The following is a 19843-nucleotide window of genomic DNA, read 5'->3' on the forward strand; positions in this document are numbered from 1 at the left end:
TTTACAGGAGGTCTCTGGGGGTGGGTTGATATTTACAGGGGGTCTCAGGGAGTGGGTTAATATTTACAGGGGGTCTCTGGGAGTGGGTTAATATTTAAACGGTGTCTGGGAGTGGGTTAATATTTACAGGGGGTCTCTGGGAGTGGGTTAATATTTAAACGGTGTCTGGGAGTGGGTTAATATTTCCAGGGGGTCTCAGGGAGTGGGTTAATATTTACAGGGTGTCTCTGGGAGTGGTTCAATATTTACAGGGGTCTTTGGGGGTGGGTTAATATTTAAACGGTGTCTGGGAGGGGTGTGAGACAAAGGGGAGTGTCACACGGAGTAAACTTGTTAAAAAAAAGCATTGCAAACTTACAAGTTTGCCTGAATAATCTGGGTTGCTCCAGGGTTGAACAGTATTTTGGGCAAGGCAGAAATATTAATTTTGACAATGTTCAACCCGAACATTCCTCGAAATGGAGTTTCAAGAAAATAAATAAAGACAAGTTTTGACTCCCACAAAAGAAAAACTGTAAAAACAACCTCTGGATAATGCCAGATGTGGGTTTGTCCTGTCAGGCCCGGGGACGAGTGAAATGTGCTGGCTCTGTGCCTCGGGCTGAGTGTGAAGCGCCTGGTGAACATTGTCAGTGTGATCCCTGCTCTCTGTCTGACAGAATCCAATCAGCCCTGTTGCTCCTCCTGTTCCTGCAGCAAGGTGGGATCTTGCCATGCCTTCCTGCTCTGTTTCTGGGGGAGGAGCTGCTATTTAATGTAAACCCTCTGTGTGTGAGAGTTGCAGTTTGCTGAGATAGGGAGAGGGTAGAGCAGCAAATATCTCCGGATCAGAGGCAGTGAGAGACCCTGGGGACATTCAGTGAGTATGAGAGAGGATTAACCCTCATTGTGTCCCCCTGCCTCAAACTCAGCCCCTCAACAGAGGCACATCCCCTCCCTCTCCCTCAGACACCCTCCCTCTCCCTCAGACACCACCCTCTCTCCCTCCCTCAGATACCCTCACTCTCCCTCAGACACCCTCCCTCTCCCTCAGACACCCTCCCTCTCCCTCAGACACCCTCCCTCTCCCTCAGACACCACCCTCTCCCTCCCTCAGACATCCTCCCTCTCCCTCAGACACCCTCCCTCTCCCTCAGACACTCTCCCTCTCCCTCAGACACCACCCTCTCCCTCCCTCAGACATCCTCCCTCTCCCTCAGACACCCTCCCTCTCCCTCAGACACCCTCCCTCTCCCTCAGACACCCTCCCTCTCCCTCAGACACCCTCCCTCCGTCAGACACCGTCCCTCACACACCCGTGTCACCACCTCCTCCTGCCCCCCTTCCCTCTTCACCCTCCTTCCCTCCCTCCCTCTCTCCCTCCCTACCTCTCTCCCTCCCTCACTCTCTCCCTCTGTATTTACACTGTTTGACTTTAAGTCTTTATTCATCGGGGCTGTGGTTTTGTTTTAAAAATCCCAGGAACAATGAGTTTGAAACTCTGCCCCACTGTACGTTTGCCCTTTCACTTTCACTTTACTGATCAGAGCTGGTGTCAGGGACTGGAAGCTGGGGGGCGGGGGCAGTGATAAAGTCACACTGAGCACATCCTCCCTCTCTGCAACTTGCAACAGGCCAGGGTGCTGAGTGAGGAAAATCCTTCTCTGTCCCTCTCCAGCTCTGTCCCCCACCCTCAGGCACATTCAGCCCAGCTGTGTGAAGCCACTTCATGCATCCTGCTCTCAGACAGTGTTCAGTCAAATAAACACGAACCCCTGTGGGTGCTGCACAAGCCAACATTCCCGATCAACTCAGCCACCGTGGACAGGGGAATAAAGTTCTCATTTCCCGTCTGGATGCCTTTTGCCAACCGAGTCCCTGCTGATTGTCCCAACACTCGCTGGTTTTATTTATTAGTTTTAATTAATTCCCAGGATTGAGGGTATCGCTGCCTGGACCAACATTTACTCCCCCAGCTGCCCCCCAGAAGGTGGGGGTGATGTTCAGCTGCTGTCTTGAACCCCTGCTCTCCCTGGAAACTTGTGAAGCATCTTGTGAGGATTTACAGTTCAACAGAACACCCCCACTCCAAGGTACAGCATGGGGTTAGATACAGAGTAAAGCTCCCTCTACACTGTCCCCGTCAAACACTCCCAGGACACGTACAGCACAGGGTTAGATACAGAGTAAAGCTCCCTCTACACTGTCCCCATCAAACACTCACAGGACAGGTACAGCACGGGGTTAGATACAGAGTAAAGCTCCCTCTACACTGTCCCCATCAAACACTCCCAGGACAGGTACAGCACGGGGTTAGATACAGAGTAAAGCTCCCTCTACACTGTACCCATCAAACACTCCCAGGACAGGTACAGCACGGGGTTAGATACAGAGTAAAGCTCCCTCTACACTGTCCCCATCAAACACTCCCAGGACAGGTACAGCACGGGGTTAGATACAGTGTAAATCTCCCTCTACACTGTCCCCATCAAACACTCCCAGGACAGGTACAGCACGGGGATAGATACAGAGTAAAGCTCCCTCTACACTGTCCCCATCAAACACTCCCAGGACAGGTACAGCACGGGGTTAGATACAGAGTAAAGCTCCCTCTACACTGTCCCCATCAAACACTCCCAGGACAGGTACAGCACGGGGTTAGATAGAGAGTAAAGCTCCCTCTAAACTGTCCCCATCAAACACACCCAGGACAGGTACAGCACGGGGTTAGATACAGAGTAAAGCTCCCTCTACACTGTCCCCATCAAACACTCCCAGGACACGTACAGCACGGGGTTAGATACAGAGTAAAGCTCCCTCTACACTGTCCCCATCAAACACTCCCAGGACACGTACAGCACGGGGTTAGATACAGAGTAAAGCTCCCTCTAAACTGTCCCCATCAAACACACCCAGGACAGGTACAGCACGGGGTTAGATACAGAGTAAAGCTCCCTCTACACTGTCCCCATCAAACACTCCCAGGACACGTACAGCACGGGGTTAGATACAGAGTAAAGCTCCCTCTACACTGTCCCCATCAAACACTCACAGGACAGGTACAGCACGGGGTTAGATACAGAGTAAAGCTCCCTCTACACTGTCCCCATCAAACACTCCCAGGACAGGTACAGCACGGGGTTAGATACAGAGTAAAGCTCCCTCTACACTGTCCCCATCAAACACTCCCAGGACAGGTACAGCACGGGGTTAGATACAGAGTAAAGCTCCCTCTACACTGTCCCCATCAAACACTCCCAGGACAGGTACAGCACGGGGTTAGATACAGTGTAAATCTCCCTCTACACTGTCCCCATCAAACACTCCCAGGACAGGTACAGCACGGGGATAGATACAGAGTAAAGCTCCCTCTACACTGTCCCCATCAAACACTCCCAGGACAGGTACAGCACGGGGTTAGATACAGAGTAAAGCTCCCTCGACACTGTCCCCATCAAACACTCCCAGGACAGGTACAGCACGGGGTTAGATAGAGAGTAAAGCTCCCTCTAAACTGTCCCCATCAAACACACCCAGGACAGGTACAGCACGGGGTTAGATACAGAGTAAAGCTCCCTCTACACTGTCCCCATCAAACACTCCCAGGATACGTACAGCACGGGGTTAGATACAGAGTAAAGCTCCCTCTACACTGTCCCCATCAAACACTCCCAGGACACGTACAGCACGGGGTTAGATACAGAGTAAAGCTCCCTCTAAACTGTCCCCATCAAACACACCCAGGACAGGTACAGCACGGGGTTAGATACAGAGTAAAGCTCCCTCTACACTGTCCCCATCAAACACTCCCAGGACACGTACAGCACGGGGTTAGATACAGAGTAAAGCTCCCTCTACACTGTCCCCATCAAACACTCCCAGGACAGGTACAGCACGGGGTTAGATACAGAGCAAAGCTCCCTCTACACTGTCCCCATCAAACACTCCCAGGACAGGTACAGCACGGGGTTAGATACAGAGTAAAGCTCCCTCTACACTGTCCCCATCAAACACTCCCAGGACAGGTACAGCACGGGGTTAGATACAGTGTAAATCTCCCTCTACACTGTCCCCATCAAACACTCCCAGGACAGGTACAGCACGGGGATAGATACAGAGTAAAGCTCCCTCTACACTGTCCCCATCAAACACTCCCAGGACAGGTACAGCACGGGGTTAGATACAGAGTAAAGCTCCCTCTACACTGTCCCCATCAAACACTCCCAGGACAGGTACAGCACGGGGTTAGATAGAGAGTAAAGCTCCCTCTAAACTGTCCCCATCAAACACACCCAGGACAGGTACAGCACGGGGTTAGATACAGAGTAAAGCTCCCTCTACACTGTCCCCATCAAACACTCCCAGGACACGTACAGCACGGGGTTAGATACAGAGTAAAGCTCCCTCTACACTGTCCCCATCAAACACTCCCAGGACACGTACAGCACGGGGTTAGATACAGAGTAAAGCTCCCTCTAAACTGTCCCCATCAAACACACCCAGGACAGGTACAGCACGGGGTTAGATACAGAGTAAAGCTCCCTCTACACTGTCCCCATCAAACACTCCCAGGACACGTACAGCACTGGGTTAGATACAGAGTAAAGCTCCCTCTACACTGTCCCCATCAAACACACCCAGGACAGGTACAGCACGGGGTTAGATACAGATTAAAGCTCCCTCTACACTGTCCCCATCAAACACACCCAGGACAGGTACAGCACGGGGTTAGATACAGAGTAAAGCTCCCTCTACACTGTCCCCATCAAACACTCCCAGGACACGTACAGCAAGGGGTTAGATACAGAGTAAAGCTCCCTCTACACTGTCCCCATCAAACACTCCCAGGACAGGTACAGCACGGGGTTAGATACAGAGTAAAGCTCCCTCTACACTGTCCCCATCAAACACTCCCAGGACAGGTACAGCACGGGGTTAGATACAGAGTTAAGCTCCCTCTATACTGACCCCATCAAACACTCCCAGGACATGTACAGCACGGGGTTAGATACAGAGTAAAGCTCCCTCTACACTGTCCCCAACAAACACTCCCAGGACACGTACAGCACGGGGTTAGATACAGAGTAAAGCTCCCTCTCCACTGTCCCCATCAAGCACTCCCAGGACAGGTACAGCATGGGGTTAGATACAGAGTAAAGCTCCCTCTCCACTGTCCCCATCAAACACTCCCAGGACAGGTACAGCACGGGGTTAGATAGAGAGTAAAGCTCCCTCTACACTGTCCCCATCAAACACTCCCAGGACACGTACAGCAAGGGGTTAGATACAGAGTAAAGCTCCCTCTACACTGTCCCCATCAAACACTCCCAGGACAGGTACAGCACGGGGTTAGATACAGAGTAAAGCTCCCTCTACACTGTCCCCATCAAACACTCCCAGGACAGGTGCAGCACGGGGTTAGATACAGAGTTAAGCTCCCTCTATACTGACCCCATCAAACACTCCCAGGACATGTACAGCACGGGGTTAGATACAGAGTAAAGCTCCCTCTACACTGTCGCCATCAAACACTCCCAGGACACGTACAGCACGGGGTTAGATACAGAGTAAAGCTCCCTCTACACTGTCCCCAACAAACACCCCCAGGACAGGTACAGCACGGGGTTAGATACAGAGTAAAGCTCCCTCTACACTATCCCCATCAAACACTCCCAGGACAGGTACAGCACGGGGTTAGGTACAGAGTAAAGCTTCCTCTACACTGTCCCCATCAAACACTCCCAGGACAGGTACAGCACGGGGTTAGATACAGAGTAAAGCTCCCTTTACACTGTCCCCATCAACCACTCCCAGGACGGGTACAGCACGGGGTTAGATACAGAGTAAAGCTCCCTCTACACTGTCCCCATCAAACACTCCCAGGACAGGTACAGCACGGGGTTAGATACAGAGTAAAGCTCCCTCTACACTGTCCCCATCAAACACTCCCCAGGACAGGTACAGCACGGCGTTAGATGCAGAGTAAAGCTCCCTCTACACTGTCCCCATTAAACACTCCCAGGACAGGTGCAGCACGGGGTTAGATAGAGAGTAAAGCTTCCTCTACACTGTCCCCATCAAACACTCCCAGGACAGGTACTGCACGGGGTTAGATACAGAGTAAAGCTCCCTCTACACTGTCCCCATCAAACACGCCCAGGACAGGTACAGCACGGGGTTAGATACAGAGTAAAGCTCCCTCTACACTGTCCCCATCAAACACTCCCCAGGACAGGTACAGCACGGGGTTAGATACAGAGTAAAGCTCCCTCTACACTGTCCCCATCAAACACTCCCAGGACAGGTGCAGCACGGGGTTAGATAGAGAGTAAAGCTTCCTCTACACTGTCCCCATCAAACACTCCCAGGACAGGTACTGCACGGGGTTAGATACAGAGTAAAGCTCCCTCTACACTGTCCCCATCAAACAGTCCCAGGACAGGTACAGCACGGGGTTAGATACAGAGTAAAGCTCCCTCTACACTGTCCCCATCAAACACTCCCAGGACTGGTACAGCACGGGGTTAGATACAGAGTAAAGCTCCCTCTACACTGTCCCCATCAAACACTCCCAGGACAGGTACAGCACGGGGTTAGATACAGAGTAAAGCTCCCTCTACACTGTCCCCATCAAACACTCCCAGGACAGGTACAGCACGGGGTTAGATAGAGAGTAAAGCTTCCTCTACACTGTCCCCATCAAACACTCCTAGGACAGGTACAGCACGGGGTTAGATACAGAGTAAAGCTCCCTCTACACTGTCCGCATCAAACACTCCCCAGGACAGGTACAGCACGGAGTTAGATACAGAGTAAAGCTCCCTCAACACCGTCCCCATCAAACACTCCCAGGACAGGTGCAGCACGGGGTTAGATAGAGAGTAAAGCTTCCTCTACACTGTCCCCATCAAACACGCCCAGGACAGGTACAGCACGGGGTTAGATACAGAGTAAAGCTCCCTCTACACTGTCCCCATCAAACACCCCAGGACAGGTACAGCACGGGGTTAGATACAGAGTAAAGCTCCCTCTACACTGTCCGCATCAAACACTCCCCAGGACAGGTACAGCATGGGGTTAGATACAGAGTAAAGCTTCCTCTACACTGTCCCCATCAAACACTCCCAGGACAGGTGCAGCACGGGGTTAGATAGATAGTAAAGCTTCCTCTACACTGTCCCCATCAAACACTCCCAGGACACGTACAGCACGGGGTTAGATACAGAGTAAAGCTCCCTCTACACTGTCCCCATCAAACACACCCAGGACAGGTACAGCACGGGGTTAGATACAGAATAAAGCTCCCTCTACACTGTCCCCATCAAACACACCCAGGACAGGTACAGCACGGGGTTAGATACAGAGTAAAGCTCCCTCTACACTGTCCCCATCAAACACTCCCAGGACATGTACAGCAAGGGGTTAGATACAGAGTAAAGCTCCCTCTACACTGTCCCCATCAAACACTCCCAGGACAGGTACAGCACGGGGTTAGATACAGAGTAAAGCTCCCTCTACACTGTCCCCATCAAACACTCCCAGGACACGTACAGCACGGGGTTAGATACAGAGTAAAGCTCCCTCTACCATGTCCCCATCAAACACTCCCAGGACAGGTACAGCACGGGGTTAGATACAGAGGTAAGCTCCCTCTATACTGACCCCATCAAACACTCCCAGGACATGTACAGCACGGGGTTAGATACAGAGTAAAGCTCCCTCTACACTGTCCCCATCAAACACTCCCAGGACACGTACAGCACGGGGTTAGATACAGAGTAAAGCTCCCTCTCCACTGTCCCCATCAAACCCTCCCAGGACAGGTACAGCATGGGGTTAGATACAGAGTAAAGCTCCCTCTCCACTGTCCCCATCAAACACTCCCAGGACAGGTACAGCACGGTGTTAGATAGAGAGTAAAGCTTCCTCTACACTGTCCCCATCAAACACTCCCAGGACAGGTACAGCACTGGGTTAGATAGAGAGTAAAGCTTCCTCTACACTGTCCCCATCAAACACTCCCAGGACAGGTACTGCACGGGGTTAGATACAGAGTAAAGCTCCCTCTACACTGTCCGCATCAAACACTCCCCAGGACAGGTACAGCACGGGGTTAGATACAGAGTAAAGCTCCCTCTACACTGTCCCCATCAAACACTCCCAGGACAGGTGCAGCACGGGGTTAGATAGAGAGTAAAGCTTCCTCTACACTGTCCCCATGAAACACTCCCAGACAGGTACTGCACGGGGTTAGATACAGAGTAAAGCTCCCTCTACAGTGTCCCCATCGAACACGCCCAGGACAGGTACAGCACGGGGTTAGATACAGAGTAAAGCTCCCTCTACACTGTCCCCATCAAACACCCCCTGGACAGGTACAGCACGGGGTTAGATACAGAGTAAAGCTCCCTCTACACTGTCCCCATCAAACACTCCCAGGACAGGTACAGCACGGGGTTAGGTACAGAGTAAAGCTTCCTCTACACTGTCCCCATCAAACACTCCCAGGACAGGTACAGCACGGGGTTAGATACAGAGTAAAGCTCCCTTTACACTGTCCCCATCAACCACTCCCAGGACGGGTACAGCACGGGGTTAGATACAGAGTAAAGCTCCCTCTACACTGTCCCCATCAAACACTCCCAGGACAGGTACAGCACGGGGTTAGATACAGAGTAAAGCTCCCTCTACACTGTCCCCATCAAACACTCCCCAGGACAGGTACAGCACGGGGTTAGATACAGAGTAAAGCTCCCTCTACACTGTCCCCATCAAACACTCCCAGGACAGGTGCAGCACGGGGTTAGATAGAGAGTAAAGCTTCCTCTACACTGTCCCCATCAAACACTCCCAGGACAGGTACTGCACGGGGTTAGATACAGAGTAAAGCTCCCTCTACACTGTCCCCATCAAACACGCCCAGGACAGGTACAGCACGGGGTTAGATACAGAGTAAAGCTCCCTCTACACTGTCCCCATCAAACACTCCCCAGGACAGGTACAGCACGGGGATAGATACAGAGTAAAGCTCCCTCTACACTGTCCCCATCAAACACTCCCAGGACAGGTGCAGCACGGGGTTAGATAGAGAGTAAAGCTGCCTCTACACTGTCCCCATCAAACACTCCCAGGACAGGTACTGCACGGGGTTAGATACAGAGTAAAGCTCCCTCTACACTGTCCCCATCAAACAGTCCCAGGACAGGGACAGCACGGGGTTAGATACAGAGTAAAGCTCCCTCTACACTGTCCCCATCAAACACTCCCAGGACAGGTACAGCACGGGGTTAGATACAGAGTAAAGCTCCCTCTACACTAACCCCATCAAACACTCCCATGACAGGTACAGCACGGGGTTAGATACAGAGTAAAGCTCCCTCTACACTATCCCCATCAAACACTCCCAGGACAGGTACAGCACGGGGTTAGATAGAGAGTAAAGCTTCCTCTACACTGTCCCCATCAAACACTCCAAGGACAGGTACAGCACGGGGTTAGATACAGAGTAAAGCTCCCTCTACACTGTCCGCATCAAACACTCCCCAGGACAGGTACAGCACGGAGTTAGATACAGAGTAAAGCTCCCTCAACACCGTCCCCATCAAACACTCCCAGGACAGGTGCAGCACGGGGTTAGATAGAGAGTAAAGCTTCCTCTACACTGTCCCCATCAAACACTCCTAGGACAGGTACAGCACGGGGTTAGATACAGAGTAAAGCTCCCTCTACACTGTCCGCATCAAACACTCCCCAGGACAGGTACAGCACGGAGTTAGATACAGAGTAAAGCTCCCTCAACACCGTCCCCATCAAACACTCCCAGGACAGGTGCAGCACGGGGTTAGATAGAGAGTAAAGCTTCCTCTACACTGTCCCCATCAAACACGCCCAGGACAGGTACAGCACGGGGTTAGATACAGAGTAAAGCTCCCTCTACACTGTCCCCATCAAACACCCCAGGACAGGTACAGCACGGGGTTAGATACAGAGTAAAGCTCCCTCTACACTGTCCGCATCAAACACTCCCCAGGACAGGTACAGCATGGGGTTAGATACAGAGTAAAGCTTCCTCTACACTGTCCCCATCAAACACTCCCAGGACAGGTGCAGCACGGGGTTAGATAGATAGTAAAGCTTCCTCTACACTGTCCCCATCAAACACTCCCAGGACACGTACAGCACGGGGTTAGATACAGAGTAAAGCTCCCTCTACACTGTCCCCATCAAACACACCCAGGACAGGTACAGCACGGGGTTAGATACAGAATAAAGCTCCCTCTACACTGTCCCCATCAAACACACCCAGGACAGGTACAGCACGGGGTTAGATACAGAGTAAAGCTCCCTCTACACTGTCCCCATCAAACACTCCCAGGACATGTACAGCAAGGGGTTAGATACAGAGTAAAGCTCCCTCTACACTGTCCCCATCAAACACTCCCAGGACAGGTACAGCACGGGGTTAGATACAGAGTAAAGCTCCCTCTACACTGTCCCCATCAAACACTCCCAGGACACGTACAGCACGGGGTTAGATACAGAGTAAAGCTCCCTCTACCATGTCCCCATCAAACACTCCCAGGACAGGTACAGCACGGGGTTAGATACAGAGGTAAGCTCCCTCTATACTGACCCCATCAAACACTCCCAGGACATGTACAGCACGGGGTTAGATACAGAGTAAAGCTCCCTCTACACTGTCCCCATCAAACACTCCCAGGACACGTACAGCACGGGGTTAGATACAGAGTAAAGCTCCCTCTCCACTGTCCCCATCAAACCCTCCCAGGACAGGTACAGCATGGGGTTAGATACAGAGTAAAGCTCCCTCTCCACTGTCCCCATCAAACACTCCCAGGACAGGTACAGCACGGTGTTAGATAGAGAGTAAAGCTTCCTCTACACTGTCCCCATCAAACACTCCCAGGACAGGTACAGCACTGGGTTAGATAGAGAGTAAAGCTTCCTCTACACTGTCCCCATCAAACACTCCCAGGACAGGTACTGCACGGGGTTAGATACAGAGTAAAGCTCCCTCTACACTGTCCGCATCAAACACTCCCCAGGACAGGTACAGCACGGGGTTAGATACAGAGTAAAGCTCCCTCTACACTGTCCCCATCAAACACTCCCAGGACAGGTGCAGCACGGGGTTAGATAGAGAGTAAAGCTTCCTCTACACTGTCCCCATGAAACACTCCCAGACAGGTACTGCACGGGGTTAGATACAGAGTAAAGCTCCCTCTACAGTGTCCCCATCGAACACGCCCAGGACAGGTACAGCACGGGGTTAGATACAGAGTAAAGCTCCCTCTACACTGTCCCCATCAAACACCCCCTGGACAGGTACAGCACGGGGTTAGATACAGAGTAAAGCTCCCTCTACACTGTCCCCATCAAACACTCCCAGGACAGGTACAGCACGGGGTTAGGTACAGAGTAAAGCTTCCTCTACACTGTCCCCATCAAACACTCCCAGGACAGGTACAGCACGGGGTTAGATACAGAGTAAAGCTCCCTTTACACTGTCCCCATCAACCACTCCCAGGACGGGTACAGCACGGGGTTAGATACAGAGTAAAGCTCCCTCTACACTGTCCCCATCAAACACTCCCAGGACAGGTACAGCACGGGGTTAGATACAGAGTAAAGCTCCCTCTACACTGTCCCCATCAAACACTCCCCAGGACAGGTACAGCACGGGGTTAGATACAGAGTAAAGCTCCCTCTACACTGTCCCCATCAAACACTCCCAGGACAGGTGCAGCACGGGGTTAGATAGAGAGTAAAGCTTCCTCTACACTGTCCCCATCAAACACTCCCAGGACAGGTACTGCACGGGGTTAGATACAGAGTAAAGCTCCCTCTACACTGTCCCCATCAAACACGCCCAGGACAGGTACAGCACGGGGTTAGATACAGAGTAAAGCTCCCTCTACACTGTCCCCATCAAACACTCCCCAGGACAGGTACAGCACGGGGATAGATACAGAGTAAAGCTCCCTCTACACTGTCCCCATCAAACACTCCCAGGACAGGTGCAGCACGGGGTTAGATAGAGAGTAAAGCTGCCTCTACACTGTCCCCATCAAACACTCCCAGGACAGGTACTGCACGGGGTTAGATACAGAGTAAAGCTCCCTCTACACTGTCCCCATCAAACAGTCCCAGGACAGGGACAGCACGGGGTTAGATACAGAGTAAAGCTCCCTCTACACTGTCCCCATCAAACACTCCCAGGACAGGTACAGCACGGGGTTAGATACAGAGTAAAGCTCCCTCTACACTGACCCCATCAAACACTCCCATGACAGGTACAGCACGGGGTTAGATACAGAGTAAAGCTCCCTCTACACTATCCCCATCAAACACTCCCAGGACAGGTACAGCACGGGGTTAGATAGAGAGTAAAGCTTCCTCTACACTGTCCCCATCAAACACTCCTAGGACAGGTACAGCACGGGGTTAGATACAGAGTAAAGCTCCCTCTACACTGTCCGCATCAAACACTCCCCAGGACAGGTACAGCACGGAGTTAGATACAGAGTAAAGCTCCCTCAACACCGTCCCCATCAAACACTCCCAGGACAGGTGCAGCACGGGGTTAGATAGAGAGTAAAGCTTCCTCTACACTGTCCCCATCAAACACGCCCAGGACAGGTACAGCACGGGGTTAGATACAGAGTAAAGCTCCCTCTACACTGTCCCCATCAAACACCCCAGGACAGGTACAGCACGGGGTTAGATACAGAGTAAAGCTCCCTCTACACTGTCCGCATCAAACACTCCCCAGGACAGGTACAGCATGGGGTTAGATACAGAGTACAGCTTCCTCTACACTGTCCCCATCAAACACTCCCAGGACAGGTGCAGCACGGGGTTAGATAGATAGTAAGGCTTCCTCTACACTGTCCCCATCAAACACTCCCAGGACAGGTACTGCATGGGGTTAGATACAGAGTAAAGCTCCCTCTACACTGTCCCCATCAAACACTCCCAGGACACGTACAGCACGGGGTTAGATACAGAGTAAAGCTCCCTCTACACTGTCCCCATCAAACACCCCAGAACAGGTACAGCACGGGGTTAGATATAGAGTAAAGCTCCCTCTACACTGTCCGCATCAAACACTCCCCAGGACAGGTACAGCATGGGGTTAGATACAGAGTAAAGCTTCCTCTACACTGTCCCCATCAAACACTCCCAGGACAGGTGCAGCACGGGGTTAGATAGATAGTAAGGCTTCCTCTACACTGTCCCCATCAAACACTCCCAGGACACGTACAGCATGGGGTTAGATACAGAGTAAAGCTTCCTCTACACTGTCCCCATCAAACACTCCCAGGACAGGTGCAGCACGGGGTTAGATAGATAGTAAGGCTTCCTCTACACTGTCCCCATCAAACACTCCCAGGACAGGTACTGCATGGGGTTAGATACAGAGTAAAGCTCCCTCTACACTGTCCGCATCAAACACTCCCCAGGACAGGTACAGCACGGGGTTAGATACAGAGTAAAGCTCCCTCTACACTGTCCCCATCAAACACTCCCAGGACAGGTGCAGCACGGGGTTAGATAGAGAGTAAAGCTTCCTCTACACTGTCCCCATGAAACACTCCCAGACAGGTACTGCACGGGGTTAGATACAGAGTAAAGCTCCCTCTACAGTGTCCCCATCAAACACGCCCAGGACAGGTACAGCACGGGGTTAGATACAGAGTAAAGCTCCCTCTACACTGTCCCCATCAAACACCCCCTGGACAGGTACAGCACGGGGTTAGATACAGAGTAAAGCTCCCTCTACACTGTCCCCATCAAACACTCCCAGGACAGGTACAGCACGGGGTTAGGTACAGAGTAAAGCTTCCTCTACACTGTCCCCATCAAACACTCCCAGGACAGGTACAGCACGGGGTTAGATACAGAGTAAAGCTCCCTTTACACTGTCCCCATCAACCACTCCCAGGACGGGTACAGCACGGGGTTAGATACAGAGTAAAGCTCCCTCTACACTGTCCCCATCAAACACTCCCAGGACAGGTACAGCATGGGGTTAGATACAGAGTAAAGCTCCCTCTACACTGTCCCCATCAAACACTCCCCAGGACAGGTACAGCACGGGGTTAGATACAGAGTAAAGCTCCCTCTACACTGTCCCCATCAAACACTCCCAGGACAGGTGCAGCACGGGGTTAGATAGAGAGTAAAGCTTCCTCTACACTGTCCCCATCAAACACTCCCAGGACAGGTACTGCACGGGGTTAGATACAGAGTAAAGCTCCCTCTACACTGTCCCCATCAAACACGCCCAGGACAGGTACAGCACGGGGTTAGGTACAGAGTAAAGCTCCCTCTACACTGTCCCCATCAAACACTCCCCAGGACAGGTACAGCACGGGGATAGATACAGAGTAAAGCTCCCTCTACACTGTCCCCATCAAACACTCCCAGGACAGGTGCAGCACGGGGTTAGATAGAGAGTAAAGCTTCCTCTACACTGTCCCCATCAAACACTCCCAGGACAGGTACTGCACGGGGTTAGATACAGAGTACAGCTCCCTCTACACTGTCCCCATCAAACAGTCCCAGGACAGGGACAGCACGGGGTTAGATACAGAGTAAAGCTCCCTCTACACTGTCCCCATCAAACACTCCCAGGACAGGTACAGCACGGGGTTAGATACAGAGTAAAGCTCCCTCTACACTGTCCCCATCAAACACTCCCAGGACAGGTACAGCACGGGGTTAGATACAGAGTAAAGCTCCCTCTACACTATCCCCATCAAACACTCCCAGGACAGGTACAGCAAGGGGTTAGATAGAGAGTAAAGCTTCCTCTACACTGTCCCCATCAAACACTCCTAGGACAGGTACAGCACGGGGTTAGATACAGAGTAAAGCTCCCTCTACACTGTCCGCATCAAACACTCCCCAGGACAGGTACAGCACGGAGTTAGATACAGAGTAAAGCTCCCTCAACACCGTCCCCATCAAACACTCCCAGGACAGGTGCAGCACGGGGTTAGATAGAGAGTAAAGCTTCCTCTACACTGTCCCCATCAAACACGCCCAGGACAGGTACAGCACGGGGTTAGATACAGAGTATAGCTCCCTCTACACTGTCCCCATCAAACACCCCAGGACAGGTACAGCACGGGGTTAGATACAGAGTAAAGCTCCCTCTACACTGTCCGCATCAAACACTCCCCAGGACAGGTACAGCATGGGGTTAGATACAGAGTAAAGCTTCCTCTACACTGTCCCCATCAAACACTCCCAGGACAGGTGCAGCACGGGGTTAGATAGATAGTAAGGCTTCCTCTACACTGTCCCCATCAAACACTCCCAGGACAGGTACTGCATGGGGTTAGATACAGAGTAAAGCTTCCTCTACACTGTCCCCATCAAACACTCCCAGGACAGGTGCAGCACGGGGTTAGATAAATAGTAAGGCTTCCTCTACACTGTCCCCATCAAACACTCCCAGGACAGGTACTGCATGGTGTTAGATACAGAGTAAAGCTCCCTCTAAACTGTCCCCATCAAACACACCCAGGACAGGTACAGAACGGGGTTAGATACAGAGTAAAGCTCCCTCTACACTGTCCCCATCAAACACTCCCAGGACACGTACAGCACGGGGTTAGATACAGAGTAAAGCTCTCTCTACACTGTCCCCATCAAACACACCCAGGACAGGTACAGCACGGGGTTAGATACAGAATAAAGCTCCCTCTACACTGTCCCCATCAAACACACCCAGGACAGGTACAGCACGGGGTTAGATACAGAGTAAAGCTCCCTCTACACTGTCCCCATCAAACACTCCCAGGACACGTACAGCAAGGGGTTAGATACAGAGTAAAGCTCCCTCTACACTGTCCCCATCAAACACTCCCAGGACAGGTACAGCACGGGGTTAGATACAGAGTAAAGCTCCCTCTACACTGTCCCCATCAAACACTCCCAGGACACGTACAGCACGGGGTTAGATACAGAGTAAAGCTCCCTCTACCATGTCCCCATCAAACACTCCCAGGACAGGTACAGCACGGGGTTAGATACAGAGTTAAGCTCCCTCTATACTGACCCCATCAAACACTCCCAGGACATGTACAGCACGGGGTTAGATACAGAGTAAAGCTCCCTCTACACTGTCCCCATCAAACACTCCCAGGACACGTACAGCACGGGGTTAGATACAGAGTAAAGCTCCCTCTCCACTGTCCCCATCAAACACTCCCAGGACAGGTACAGCATGGGGTTAGATACAGAGTAAAGCTCCCTCTCCACTGTCCCCATCAAACACTCCCAGGACAGGTACAGCACGGGGTTAGATAGAGAGTAAAGCTTCCTCGACACTGTCCCCATCAAACACTCCCAGGACATGTACAGCACTGGGTTAGATAGAGAGTAAAGCTTCCTCTACACTGTCCCCATGAAACACTCCCAGGACAGGTACTGCACGGGGTTAGACACAGAGTAAAGCTCCCTCTACACTGTCCGCATCAAACACTCCCCAGGACAGGTATAGCACGGGGTTAGATACAGAGTAAAGCTCCCTCTACACTGTCCCCATCAAACACTCCCAGGACAGGTGCAGCACGGGGTTAGATAGAGAGTAAAGCTTTCTCTACACTGTCCCCATCAAACACTCCCAGGACACGTACAGCACGGGGTTAGATACAGAGTAAAGCTCCCTCTACCATGTCCCCATCAAACACTCCCAGGACAGGTACAGCACGGGGTTAGATACAGAGTTAAGCTCCCTCTATACTGACCCCATCAAACACTCCCAGGACATGTACAGCACGGGGTTAGATAGAGAGTAAAGCTTCCTCTACACTGTCCCCATCAAACACTCCCAGGACAGGTACAGCACTGGGTTAGATAGAGAGTAAAGCTTCCTCTACACTGTCCCCATGAAACACTCCCAGACAGGTACTGCACGGGGTTAGATACAGAGTAAAGCTCCCTCTACAGTGTCCCCATCAAACACGCCCAGGACAGGTACAGCACGGGGTTAGATACAGAGTAAAGCTCCCTCTACACTGTCCCCATCAAACACCCCCTGGACAGGTACAGCACGGGGTTAGATACAGAGTAAAGCTCCCTCTACACTGTCCCCATCAAACACTCCCAGGACAGGTACAGCACGGGGTTAGGTACAGAGTAAAGCTTCCTCTACACTGTCCCCATCAAACACTCCCAGGACAGGTACAGCACGGGGTTAGATACAGAGTAAAGCTCCCTTTACACTGTCCCCATCAACCACTCCCAGGACGGGTACAGCACGGGGTTAGATACAGAGTAAAGCTCCCTCTACACTGTCCCCATCAAACACTCCCAGGACAGGTAAAGCACGGGGTTAGATACAGAGTAAAGCTCCCTCTACACTGTCCCCATCAAACACTCCCCAGGACAGGTACAGCACGGGGTTAGATACAGAGTAAAGCTTCCTCTACACTGTCCCCATCAAACACTCCCAGGACAGGTACTGCACGGGGTTAGATACAGAGTAAAGCTCCCTCTACACTGTCCCCATCAAACACGCCCAGGACAGGTACAGCACGGGGTTAGATACAGAGTAAAGCTCCCTCTACACTGTCCCCATCAAACACTCCCCAGGACAGGTACAGCACGGGGATAGATACAGAGTAAAGCTCCCTCTACACTGTCCCCATCAAACACTCCCAGGACAGGTGCAGCACGGGGTTAGATAGAGAGTAAAGCTGCCTCTACACTGTCCCCATCAAACACTCCCAGGACAGGTACTGCACGGGGTTAGATACAGAGTAAAGCTCCCTCTACACTGTCCCCATCAAACAGTCCCAGGACAGGGACAGCACGGGGTTAGATACAGAGTAAAGCTCCCTCTACACTGTCCCCATCAAACACTCCCAGGACAGGTACAGCACGGGGTTAGATACAGAGTAAAGCTCCCTCTACACTAACCCCATCAAACACTCCCATGACAGGTACAGCACGGGGTTAGATACAGAGTAAAGCTCCCTCTACACTATCCCCATCAAACACTCCCAGGACAGGTACAGCACGGGGTTAGATAGAGAGTAAAGCTTCCTCTACACTGTCCCCATCAAACACTCCTAGGACAGGTACAGCACGGGGTTAGATACAGAGTAAAGCTCCCTCTACACTGTCCGCATCAAACACTCCCCAGGACAGGTACAGCACGGAGTTAGATACAGAGTAAAGCTCCCTCAACACCGTCCCCATCAAACACTCCCAGGACAGGTGCAGCACGGGGTTAGATAGAGAGTAAAGCTTCCTCTACACTGTCCCCATCAAACACTCCTAGGACAGGTACAGCACGGGGTTAGATACAGAGTAAAGCTCCCTCTACACTGTCCGCATCAAACACTCCCCAGGACAGGTACAGCACGGAGTTAGATACAGAGTAAAGCTCCCTCAACACCGTCCCCATCAAACACTCCCAGGACAGGTGCAGCACGGGGTTAGATAGAGAGTAAAGCTTCCTCTACACTGTCCCCATCAAACACGCCCAGGACAGGTACAGCACGGGGTTAGATACAGAGTAAAGCTCCCTCTACACTGTCCCCATCAAACACCCCAGGACAGGTACAGCACGGGGTTAGATACAGAGTAAAGCTCCCTCTACACTGTCCGCATCAAACACTCCCCAGGACAGGTACAGCATGGGGTTAGATACAGAGTAAAGCTTCCTCTACACTGTCCCCATCAAACACTCCCAGGACAGGTGCAGCACGGGGTTAGATAGATAGTAAAGCTTCCTCTACACTGTCCCCATCAAACACTCCCAGGACACGTACAGCACGGGGTTAGATACAGAGTAAAGCTCCCTCTACACTGTCCCCATCAAACACACCCAGGACAGGTACAGCACGGGGTTAGATACAGAATAAAGCTCCCTCTACACTGTCCCCATCAAACACACCCAGGACAGGTACAGCACGGGGTTAGATACAGAGTAAAGCTCCCTCTACACTGTCCCCATCAAACACTCCCAGGACATGTACAGCAAGGGGTTAGATACAGAGTAAAGCTCCCTCTACACTGTCCCCATCAAACACTCCCAGGACAGGTACAGCACGGGGTTAGATACAGAGTAAAGCTCCCTCTACACTGTCCCCATCAAACACTCCCAGGACACGTACAGCACGGGGTTAGATACAGAGTAAAGCTCCCTCTACCATGTCCCCATCAAACACTCCCAGGACAGGTACAGCACGGGGTTAGATACAGAGGTAAGCTCCCTCTATACTGACCCCATCAAACACTCCCAGGACATGTACAGCACGGGGTTAGATACAGAGTAAAGCTCCCTCTACACTGTCCCCATCAAACACTCCCAGGACACGTACAGCACGGGGTTAGATACAGAGTAAAGCTCCCTCTCCACTGTCCCCATCAAACCCTCCCAGGACAGGTACAGCATGGGGTTAGATACAGAGTAAAGCTCCCTCTCCACTGTCCCCATCAAACACTCCCAGGACAGGTACAGCACGGTGTTAGATAGAGAGTAAAGCTTCCTCTACACTGTCCCCATCAAACACTCCCAGGACAGGTACAGCACTGGGTTAGATAGAGAGTAAAGCTTCCTCTACACTGTCCCCATCAAACACTCCCAGGACAGGTACTGCACGGGGTTAGATACAGAGTAAAGCTCCCTCTACACTGTCCGCATCAAACACTCCCCAGGACAGGTACAGCACGGGGTTAGATACAGAGTAAAGCTCCCTCTACACTGTCCCCATCAAACACTCCCAGGACAGGTGCAGCACGGGGTTAGATAGAGAGTAAAGCTTCCTCTACACTGTCCCCATGAAACACTCCCAGACAGGTACTGCACGGGGTTAGATAC

General features: G+C 51.9%; 1 protein-coding gene across 1 annotated transcript in view; it reads left to right on the top strand.

The window, feature by feature from the left end:
* The first annotated feature begins 542 nt into the window (after positions 1 to 542).
* The window catches only part of LOC140424673 (tonsoku-like protein), a 473953-nt gene continuing 454652 nt past the window's right edge, over positions 543 to 19843 (top strand). The window contains exon 1 of the mRNA XM_072507940.1: positions 543 to 859. The gene's annotated coding sequence lies outside the window, so the exon portion shown is untranslated. The remainder of the gene's footprint in view (positions 860 to 19843) is intronic.

Source organism: Scyliorhinus torazame, chromosome 6, assembly GCF_047496885.1.
Source record: "Scyliorhinus torazame isolate Kashiwa2021f chromosome 6, sScyTor2.1, whole genome shotgun sequence".
In the NCBI taxonomy this organism is placed as follows: Eukaryota; Metazoa; Chordata; class Chondrichthyes; order Carcharhiniformes; family Scyliorhinidae; genus Scyliorhinus; species Scyliorhinus torazame.